Raw genomic sequence first — 11,975 nt, forward strand, 5'->3', positions numbered from 1 at the left:
TTCTCTAACTTTAATTGATTAAAGTCATTGTCTTCAGATGCCTTATTTAGATTTTGCAACCACAGAACTTTGTCACTTCTGTATGATCATGACATTCTAAATTTGCTGGGAGAGTTATGGCATTGGACAATAGGATATCTTAAAAATCCATCAAAATTCAACAGCTTTTATTTTTATTCATGTTTTTAAACTGTTCTATTATGTCTAGTTATGAGGAGATTAAAAAACAAAAGGCATATTGCAAAATAGTTTTAAAGAGTCAAAATAACCTACTGTTAATTATGTTAAAAATACCAAGCATTTGTTAGCATCTCATTAACATCTTGTGGAAAGGAGAACAAGCTCTATTTGCTTTAATACAAAAGACTTAAAAATCAGGTATGTGTTTTTGGCACCTTTAGAATAACAAATATTGGTATTAATTAAAACCTTGCTATGACATTCTCTAAATATTAGCAATTCTTAAGTGAAGTAATGCTCTCTGCTAATAAACTCTTCTGCTTATATCTTAGAAAAGATCGATTTCACAATAGGGCCTTAAATTAATATACATCAGAATACTAGATCTGTTGGACAGCCATGATATGGGGTCAATTTATTTAATGTCACATATAAATTTCTCTTAATACTCATTCATTTTTTAGACTTGTTTCAGTCTCTATTCAAAGGTAGAACTTACAGAGCTGGAGGTAATGTGTAGGAAAAAATAAATGTGTTAAAAACAATTTCTCTATGGAAATTTTCAGTAAGTAGTGGTATTCAAAGTGATGAAACAAAGGAAGGGAAATAAGAAAATTTGCTCTTTCTATCTGAGCATGACAATGGCCCAACATAATTGAAACTAAAAAGAGGGCATGGCCACTAAACAAATATTTGTTTCTCTAGCAAAAAGATCACAATTTTCTACCTTATTCAAATATATAGAACTTATGGCATTTTTTCTCTCTTTTGAAAGAGTGACTTACAAATATTTCCTCATTTTTTAGTCATAGAGAAATCCTGAATTTATAACCTAAGCTGCAGTTGATAAAGTAGAACAGAAATGTCACACAGCATATTACATACTTAAAATTTAATATTTTAATTTAATCATTCATTCATTCATTCACTCATTCTCCACAGAGTTATGTAAAGTATTTAAGACTGCTGATTTTTCTCTGTTTTTTGTTATCTTTACTCATGATCTGATACCTGTGATACTTTCTCTTCAAACTCAAAACAGATTTTAACCTAAAAGAAATTTTAGTAATCACTTAACAACTTTGTCAGTTCATATTCTGCTGACATATTTAGGTGAATATACAGAAAGTAAAAAACAGAATTTAATTAATATAATTTTTGCTTATTTATTTACTCAGTGTTAATATTAACACAACTGTTATCCCTTTTTATGAGCTGTTTTCTCCTCTAAAAACCCATGAGCCAAAATATGTACTGTGTCCCAAGGAAAGTTTATCAATCAAGTGGCATTATAACATTTAAATACTATAAAAAGTTAACTTTTTGTGGTCATCCAAGCATAATTGTTTTATCTTCAGTCTTCTAGTATTCTAGAGCTATCCTTCCTTTTATTATTTGGATAAAATAACTTGTGAAGTCTCCCATTTAAAATTGTGGGAAGTCCACCATCCTTCCCAATATTTCCATGGATACTAGGGAGAATTTGCTCTTACAGTTTACCTATTATATGTTGCTTCTTCATCCTTATTTATTTCAGACTGCCATGTAATTGGAACCAGGTTGTTCCAAATATCTTGGTTCTCTTTCATCTTTTTTTTTAATAGCTCTTTTGTGATGTGACTCATATACCATACAATTCTCCCATCTCTTAGTTCTCTTTTGATAACAAAAACATGAGAACAATCTTCTCTTTCCCTGGGGCAGCAATTTCTTGAGGTATAATAGACAGTGATAGAAATTACTGAATAATTTAAAGTACAGTGTAAGATGCCAATTTTCTTAAATATCTGTGGGTATTCCTGCTCTAGAAGAATCCAGTTTGGGCCTCGTTTTTTCTGGAAGTTCTAGCTTCCAATCCTGTTAATAATATATGTGCCTTCAGAGAGTCTTAGTTCAAAGAGTCTGTGAGTCTGTTTTGTTGTTTTTGTCATATTCACTAGTTTGTTGTATTTTTTAGATTCCACATATAAGTGATATCATACAGTGTTTGTCTTTCTGTTTGACTTATTTCAGTTAGCATAATACCTTTCTACGTCTAGGTCTATCCACATTGCTGCAAATGGCAAAAGTTCATTCTTTTTTTAAGGCTCAGTAGTATTCCTGTGTGTGTGTGTGTGTGTGTGTGTGTGTGTGTGTGTGTGTACAAATCTTCTTTATCCATTCATCTGTTGCTGAACACTTAGGTTGCTTTCATATCTTGGTAATTGTAAATAATGCTTCTATGAATATTGGGTGCATGTATCTTTTCAAATTACTGTTTTCATTTTTTTTTTCAAATATATACCCAGGAGTGAAATTGCTGGCTCATATGGTAAGTCTATTTTTAGTTTGTTGAGAAACCTCTGTACTGTTCTCCACGGTGGCTATACCAATTTACATTCCCAGCAACAGTGTAGGGGGGTTCCCTTTTCTATCCTTGCCAACATTTGTTAGTGTGTTCTTTTTGATGATAGTGATTCTGACAGGTGTGAAGTGATAACTCATTGTGGTTTTGATTTGCATTTCCCTGATGATTAGCTATGTTGAGCATCTTTCCATGTGCCTGTTGGCCATCTGCATGTCCTCTTTGGAAAAATGTCTATTCAGTTCTTCTGCCCATTTTTTAAACCAGGTTGTTTGTTTTCTGATGTTGAGTTGTATGAGCTGTCTATATATTTTGGATATTAACCCCTTCTTGATCATATAATTTGTGAATATTTTCTGCCATTCAGTAGGTTGTCTTTTCATTTTGTCAATGGTTTCCTTTGTTGTGCAAAATCTTTTAAGTTTAATTAGGTCCTGTTTGTTTATTTTTACTTTTATTTCCTTTGCTTCCAAAAAAAAATATTGCTACGATTTATGTCAGAGAGTTCTCTGCCTATGTTTTCTCATAGGAATTTTATTGTTTCTTGTCTTACATTTAGGTCTTTAATCAATTTAATCCTATTTTTTAAATGTATGACTCAGCAATTAATTAATTCTCATTGCTATGTATTTCATTGTGTAATTATTACTTGGTATTTTGAGCTACATTTATTCACTTATCTTAATTTTTGAAAGAATATATATAGAAAGCTATACATGTAAATATAAACTTACATGTATGAATTTCCAAAAAGAATGAAAAATTATGAAAAGTAAATTTCCTTACCACTCTTGATACCATGGTAGTGTATGTTTTATTTTAACTCTCTAAATCTAATTTCTCTGAGTTGTCTCCCTATATATGTGTTGACTAATAAATGAAAATGACAGGAATTAAGAATATTTTTTATATGACTTATTAACCTGTTACTCCTATATCTGTAACTAAGAATTGGTATTTATGGTTCTTTTTTTTTAAACATCTTTATTGGAGTATAGTTGCTTTACAATGGTGTGTTATTTTCTGCTTTATAACAAAGTGAATCAGCTGTACGTATACATATATCCCCATATCTTCCTCCCTCTTGTGTCTCCCTCCCACTATCCCTATCCCACCCCTCTAGGTGAACACAAAGCACTGAGCTGATCTCCCTGCTATGTGGCTGCTTCCCACTAGCTATCTGTTTTACATTTGGTTGTATGTATAACTCCATGCCACTCTCTCACTTCGTCCCAGCTTACCCTTCCCCCTCCCCGTGTCCTCAAGTCGGTATTTATGGTTCTTGATGTGTATGTTTAACTCATTATATTTTACCCAATGTACTAACACATTGCAGTTAACCACAGTACATTTTAAGGATTTCATTTTAATCTGTTGGCTTTTTACATACATCTCTTTGCATTATTTACTATAGTGCCTACTCTAGAGGTTAGAGTATGCATCTTAAACTTTTCACAATCTACTCAGAGTTAATTTTGGACCACTTCATAGAAATGTGAGCATTTTGTATCTATTTACGTCTATTTACCGTTTCTCTTGTACTTTATCATAAGTATTTTCTTTTTATATTTTAATTGAACCACACAATAAGCTTGGTTTTCTCTGTATTTTTCCTGTTTGCAATTTGGTGTGTTACTTGAAAAGGTAAATTTATTTTTTTCACCAAATTTGAGAAATTTTTGAGCATGAATTTTTCTAGTATTTGTTCTTTTTTTTTGGTCCAATCCATCTTTGACTCCATTGTACTTATATTAGACCTTTTGATATTGTGTTTCAAGTTTCTGAAATACTGTTGATGTTCTAATGTTTTTCTCTGTTATTCAAATTGGACAGTTTCTATTGATTTTTTAAATTTCATTGATTTTTTTCTGTCATTTCCATTCTGCTTTCAAGTCCATCTGATGAATCTCTTATTTTTCTGCTCAAATTTACTGTTTTTGCATTCATTTCAAGCTTGTTTTCCTTTCCTTAGTTATAAAAGCTCTTTTAAAGTCCTTGTCTGATAAGGACTTTATCCAACATGTGGGTCACCTTGGTGTCTCCTTCTGTTGATTATATGTGATATTTAGAATAAGTCACATTTTCCTTCTTCATATTTGAAGAAACTTTTGATTATGAAGGTAAAATTGTGAGAACTTTGTATTACACTCTATTTTTCTGAAGCTTGCTTATATTTTTGTTTTAGTAGGTAATTAATTTGAATAAATACAAATTGCAAAACTAGTCTTTAGAGAGTCTGCTCCAAACTTGGTTTAGGTCTTTTATCTTTAGCAGAATCCTTTTGATTATGTTCTGAGTATGTCTAGTTCAGGATTCAACTAGAGAGTTGGCTGACTTTATGCTGAAGCTCCTATTCTGGCTGTTTTATACCTAGGATTGACCCTCACTTTCTGGTAACTGTGGCTACCCTGTTCTTTGTCCTATGGTTTCTCAGGCCAGAAAGACAGCAGAATTTCTTTGGAATTTCAGTCACCTTGACAACCATAACTTGTCCTCAGGCCAAAGCTTACAAAACATGGTACTTACCAGATGTCAGTTCCTTCTTCCAAGTATCAACTGCCCTTCAAGATATTCTTTCATTCATTTTTGGTGAAATTGTCTACTTTAAAGGCCTTTGTTATTAGACAATTTGGTAGTATAAAATAAAATGTATACTATATATATTGTAGCATTCCAAGTTCTAATTAAACTTAGGAATTAGTATTTATAAAGATAAAAGATTTCATCATTGTAGCATTTTAATATTAATTGGAAACAAACCAAATTCAGTATAGGATTGGTAAACTATTATCATCCACACTTAAAATTGAAAACTATGCAGCCATTAAAGTTTAGATAACAGACCTATATTTACTGATATTTTAAAAATCCCTGATATATTGCTGAGCAAAAAGCAAAAATTAATAAATACTAGGTATCATGTAATTCAAATTATGTAAAAGAGCATATATAATTACACATATATTGATGCTCTGAGAGATGAAGAATTTTAAGTGTTAACAGTGGATATATTTGGTTGGTGAAATATCGTGTTATTTTTTATCTCCTTTCAAACTTCTCTAAACTATATTTGTTATATCCTTTCACAAAAACTATACAGCTCATAAAAACTTTTCTCTTCTTACCTCTACCTTTTAAATGCAATTCCCAATTCTAAGAGTACCCTGTTTCTATGTCAACCTATTTGAAGGCCATCTCAAGTAACACTTCCTCTAGGAAGCTTGCCTTATTTAGGACCACTATAAAAAATTATTCTTATGCCTTGCTTCTTAGCTTTGACCATCTCTTCTTCTAAGTCTTTTGAGTACCTAGGCTAAATACTACTTACCTTTTCTTTCCTTATAGATCTAAGTACCATTTATATGATAGACAAATTCCTAATGAAGTAGATTAAAAGTATCATCATGGGGCTTCCCTGGTGGCGCAGTGGTTGAGAGTCCGCCTGCCGATGCAGGGGACACGGGTTCGTGCCCCGGTCCGGGAAGATCCCACATGCCGCGGAGCGGCTGGGCCCGTGAGCCATGGCCGCTGAGCCTGCGTGTCCGGAGCCTGTGCTCCACAACGGGAGAGGCCGCAACAGTGAGAGGCCCACGTACCGCAAAAAAAAAACAAAAAAATTATTATGCCAACTACATTTTATTGTTTTCATTTTGATAATTTAGTGAGAAGATATTTGAGTCCTTTTAAATCACATTTTCTGTGTGGATATTTTGAACCCTCTCTCCTATTTCCAAATTTCTTATAATTACTGAAAGTATCTTGACTAGGAAGTGATATTAAGAACGGGGTTTAGGGCTTCCCTGGTGGCGCAGTGGCTGAGAATCCGCCTGCCGATGCAGGGGACACGGGTTCGTGCCCCGGTCCGGGAAGATCCCACATGCCGCGGAGCGGCTGGGCCCGTGAGCCATGGCCGCTGAGCCTGTGCGTCCGGAGCCTGTGCTCCGCAACGGCAGAGGCCACAACAGTGAGAGGCCCGCGTACTGCAAAAAAAAAAAAAAAATAGTATCATCATGATTTTACTTTGATAAAATAAGCACAGAGAAGAATGCTTTTCTCAATGTCAAAAATCCAATTGAAAGACCACTAGCAATGGTCTTATATCACAATAAGCCACAAATAAAGGACAACAAAAATAAACTTTATAAGATTCAAAACACACGAGACTCTTAATTTGTAAAACATAGATAAAGGCTGTGTGTGTGTATGTGTGTATATATATATCAGGTTAATTTAATAAAGATACTGGTGAAATTAATTAAGAGGTATATAGTTTAATCATTAGTACAGTTAAAATGGTTTGGGAAACTCCACATATAATAGTTGCAGTTAGTAACTTAGGAGATATGGGGAGGAATGAAGCTTATCTTTATTATTATATCAAATATAATCATTTCCCTACCCACATTGTGTCATTTAAACATATTAAAACACAGATTGAAACCATCCTAGAGATGATTTTATGATTTTTAAAAGGAAATAAGACATTTAGTTGCCAGAGAATAACTATTTCTAGTTGAAGATGGTTCATTTGTTTTGTCAGTTTGAGGTTGCACTTGACAGTCATAGAATCTAATTTTAGTGCCCTGTAATTCTTTACCAGTTGGGGTTCCTGGTTGCAAAAACAGAAACTAAAGCTGATTAGATTCAATATAAAAATATTTATAACTGGGCTCACAGATTTAATAAAAATAGCCATTTAACAGAGCTAAGAAAATGGCCTTGGAAGAAAATGACCCCAGATAGCCAAGAACATAGACTTATTACCCCAGGAGAGTGTCAGTGATAGTTAGACTGTTTCTCTGGTTTCACTACCATCGGACACTTTTATCCTTGTGGCTGGACTCCCAGTTCCACTACCTACCATCACTGCTAGACCAAATATACTAGATTTCTCCACTGGAATAAACCTTAAACTTTCCTTGTTTTTATGACTTCTGTTTAGAACTGAAGTTTGGGGTGGAGCATTCAACTGACAAAACCTATGTAATATGTTTATATTGTTCATGCCAGGGGTTGTGGAGAACAAACAATTTTCTAATCAAGACTCAAAGGAATGCAGATTCATTTTTCAATCAAGAGGAATTTAATCTTTGGTAGAAAAAAATATGTCACAATAATTTTTCATTTTCAAGGTGACATTGTGCTTAAATATTTCAATACACAAATATCTTCATTTTACAATATGCAAACTTATTTTAAGGCCCCCTAAAATAAATTTATTTTGAAAATTTAAAGGTAAGATTTTTTTTCTGTTTAAATTTATATGTAAGCCATTTCTGATAAAATGTTACATGAATGACTAAGATTGCAAAATTTTAAAACATGTAAAAATAACACATTAAAATATTATTTGCAACAAGTATTAAGTGGTTGTGTTTGAGCCATCAAACTAGGCATTATATATTCTTCTGCACATTTTAATTTTCCAAGTTATATACATATGCCATATACCTACATTGTTTTAATAAAATATAAAATAAATTTTATTTCATTTAAAAAGTATTGAGGGGGCTTCCCTGGTGGCGCAGTGGTTGAGAGTCCGCCTGCCGATGCAGGAGACACGGGTTCGTGCCCCGGTCTGGGAAGATCCCACATGCCGCGGAGCGGCTGGGCCCGTGAGCCATGGCCGCTGAGCCTGTGCGTCCGGAGCCTGTGCTCCGCAACGGGAGAAGCCACAACAGTGAGAGGCCCGCGTACGGCAAAAAAAAAAAAAAAAAGTATTGAGGAAAAAAATGAGATAAATCTGATAAAAATACTTCTTCAACATTTCTAAGCAAAATAACTTAATAAGATATTAGGAAAAAAAGGTATTTTAAAAAATCACTTCTAAATTAACAGAGCATGTAACTAAATGAGATAAAATAGAAGGAGGCGGGAGGACTGTGCTTTAAAGGAAGCATGGGATTATGCTATTCTATGAGAAGTAAAATTGTTTTGTAATACCAAATGTATGGATTGGGTTGTTTGTTTGTTTTTGTGGCATTGAGCTGCATGAGCTGCTTGTATATTTTGGAGAGCAATCCTTTGTGAGTTGATTCATTTGTAAATATTTTCTCCCATTCTGAGGGTTGTCTTTTCATCTTGTTTATGGTTTCCTTTGCTATGCAAAAGCTTTTAAGTTTCATTAGATCCCGTTTATTTATTTTTATTTTCATTACTCTAGGAGGGGGATCAAAAAAGGTCTTGCTGTGATTTATGTCAAAGAGTATTCTGCCTATGTTTTCCTCTAGGAGTTTTATAGTGTCCACCCTTACATTTTGGTCTTAAATCCATTTTGAGTTTATTTTTGTGTATGGTGTTAGGGAGTGTTCTAATTTCATTCTTTTACATGTAGCTGTCCAGTTTTCTCAGCACCACTTACTGAAGAGACTGTCTTTTCTCCATTGTATATTCTTGCCTCCTTTGTCATAGATTAGTTGACCATAGGTGTGTGGGTTTATCTCTGGGCTTTCCATCCTGTTCCATTGATCTATATTTCTGTTTTTGTGCCAGTAACACACTGTCTTGATTACTGTAGCTTTGTAGTATAGTCTGAAGTCAGGGAGCCTCATTCCTCCAGCTCCATTTTTCTTTCTCAAGATTGCTTTGGCTCTTCAGGGTCTTCTGTATTTCCATACAAATTGTAAACTGTTTTGTTCTAATTCTGTGAAAAATACCATTGATAATTTGATGGGGATTGCATTGAATCTGTAGATTGCTTTGAGTAGTATAGTCATTTTCACAATATTGATTCTTCCAATCCAAGAACATGGTATGTCTTTCCATCTGTTTGTGTCATCTTGATTTCCTTTTTCAGTATCAGAGTTTTCTGAGTACAGCTCTTTTACCTCTTTAGGTAGGTTTATTCCTAGGTATTTTATTCTTTTGGTTGCAATGGTAAATGAGATTGTTTCCTTAACTTCTTTTTCTGATCTTTCATTGTTAGTGTATAGGAATGCAAGAGATTTCTGTCTATTAATTTTGTATCCTGCAACTTTACCAAATTCATTGATGAGCTCTAGTAATTTTCTGGTGGCATCTTTAGGACTTTCTACATATAGTATCATGTCATCTGCAAACAGTGATAGTTTTACTTCTTTTCCAATTTATATTCCTTTTATTTCTTTTCCTTCTCTAATCGCCATGACTAGGACTTCCAAAACTATGTCGAACAATAGTGGTGAGAGTGGACATCCTTGTCTTCTTCCTTATCTTAGAGGAAATGCTTTCAGTTTTTCATCATTGAGAATAATGTTTGCTGTGGGTTTGTCATATGTGGCCTTTATTATGTAGAGGTAGGTTCCCTCTATGCCCACTTTTTGGAGAGCTTTTTATAATAAATCAGTGTTGAATTTTGTCAGAAGCTTTTTCTGAATCTATTGAGATGATCATATGGTTTTTATTCTTCAATTTTTTAATGTGGTTTATCACATTGATTGATTTGCGTATATTGAAGAATGCCTGCATCCCTGGGATAAATCCCACTTGATCATGGTGTACAATCCTTTTAATGTGCTGTTAGATTCTGTTTGCCAGCATTTTGTTGAGGATTTTTGTGTGTATGTTCATCAGTGATATTGATCTGTAATATTCTTTCTCTGTGGTATCTTTGTCTGGTTTCAGTATCAGGGTGATGGTGGCCTTATAGAATGAGCTTGGGAGTGTTCCTCCCTCTGAAATTTTTTGGGAAGGCTTGAGAAGGATGGGTGTTAGCTCTTCTCTAAATATTTGATAGATTTCGCCTCTGAAGCCCTCTGGTCCTGGACTTTTGTTTGTTGGACAATTTTTAATCACAGTTTCAATTTCGTTACTTCTGATTGGTCTGTTCATATTTTCTGTTTATTCCAGGTTCAGTCTTGGAAGGTTGTACCTTCCTAAGAATTTGTTCGTTTCTTCCAGTTTGTCCATTTTATTGGCATACAATTGCTTAGTCTCTTATGATCCTTCGTATTTCTGCAGTGTCAGTTGTAACTTCTCCTTTTTGATTTCTACTTTTATTGAATTGAATTCTCTCCCTTTTTTTCTTGGTGAGTCTGGCTAAAGATTTATTGATTTTGTTTATCTTCTCAAAGAAGCAGCTTTGAGTTTCTTTGATCTTAACAATTGTTTTTTGCATTTCTATTTCATTTATTTCAGCTCTGATTTTTATGATTTCTGTCCTTATGCTAGCTTTGAGTTTTGTTTGTTCTTCTTTCTCTAGTTGCTTTTCGTGCAAGGTGTTTATTTGAGATTTTTCTTGTTTCCTGAAATAGGATTGTATTGCTATAAACTTACCTGTTAGAACTTTGTTTGCTGCATCCTATAGGTTTTGGGTCATCTTGTTTTCGTTGTCATTTGTTTCTAGGTAGTTTTTGATTTCCTCTTTGATTTCTTCAGTGATCTCATGTTTATTTAGTAGCATATTGTTTAGTCTCCATGTGTTTGTTTTTTACATTTTTTTTTCAATTCAATTTTTTTTTCAATTACTAAATCAATTAGTAATTGATTTCTAATCTCAGAGCATTGTTGTCAGAAATGATGCCCGATATGATTTCAATTCTCTTTAATTTACCAAGGCTTGATTTGTGACCTAAAATGTGATCTATCCTGGAGAATGTTCCATGTTAACTTGAGAAGAAATTTTATTCTGCTCCTTTTGGATGTAATGTCCTATAAATATCGATTAAGTCTATCTGGTCTGATGTGTCATTTAAAGCTTGTGTTTCTTTATTAAGTTTCTGTCTGGATGATCTGTCCATTGGTGTAAGTTGGGTGTTAAAGTCTCCCACAATTATTGTGTTACTGTTGATTTCCCCATTTATGGCTGTTAGCATTTGCCTTATGTATTGAGTTGCTTCTATTTTAGGTGTGTAAATATTTACAATTCTTACATCTTCTTGGATTGATCCCTTAAGCACTATGTAGTGTCCTTCCTTGTCTCTTGTAACATTCTTTTTTTTAAAGTCTATTTTGTCTGACATGAGTATTGCTACTCCAGCTTTCTTTTGATATCCATTTGCATGGAATATCTTTTTCCACCCCCGCACTTTCAGCCTGTATGTGTCCCTAGGTCTGAAGTGGGTCTCTTGTAGACAGCATATATACAGGTCTTGTTTTTGTATCCATTCAGCCAGTCTGTGTCTTTTGGTTGGAACATTTAATGCACTTACATTTAAGCTAATTATCGAATGTTCCTATTGCCATTCTCTTAATTGTTTGGGGTTTGTTTTTGTAAGTCTTTTTCTTCTCTTGTGTTTCCCACGTAGAGAAGTTCCTTTAGCATTTGTTATAAAGCTGAATTATTGGTGCTGAATTCCCTTAGCTTTTGCTTGTCTGTAAAGCCTTTAATTTCTCCACTCAATCTGAATGAGATCCTTGCTGGGCAGAGTAATCTTGGTTGTAGCTTTTTCCCTTTCATCACTTTAAATGTATCCTGCTGCTCCCTTTTGGCCTGCAGTGTTTCTGCTGAAAACTCAGCTGATAACCTCATGGG

The sequence above is a fragment of the Monodon monoceros genome, unplaced genomic scaffold, assembly GCF_005190385.1.
Source record: "Monodon monoceros isolate NGI ecotype Baffin Bay Population unplaced genomic scaffold, NGI_Narwhal_1 Super_Scaffold_6, whole genome shotgun sequence".
NCBI lineage: Eukaryota > Metazoa > Chordata > Mammalia > Artiodactyla > Monodontidae > Monodon > Monodon monoceros.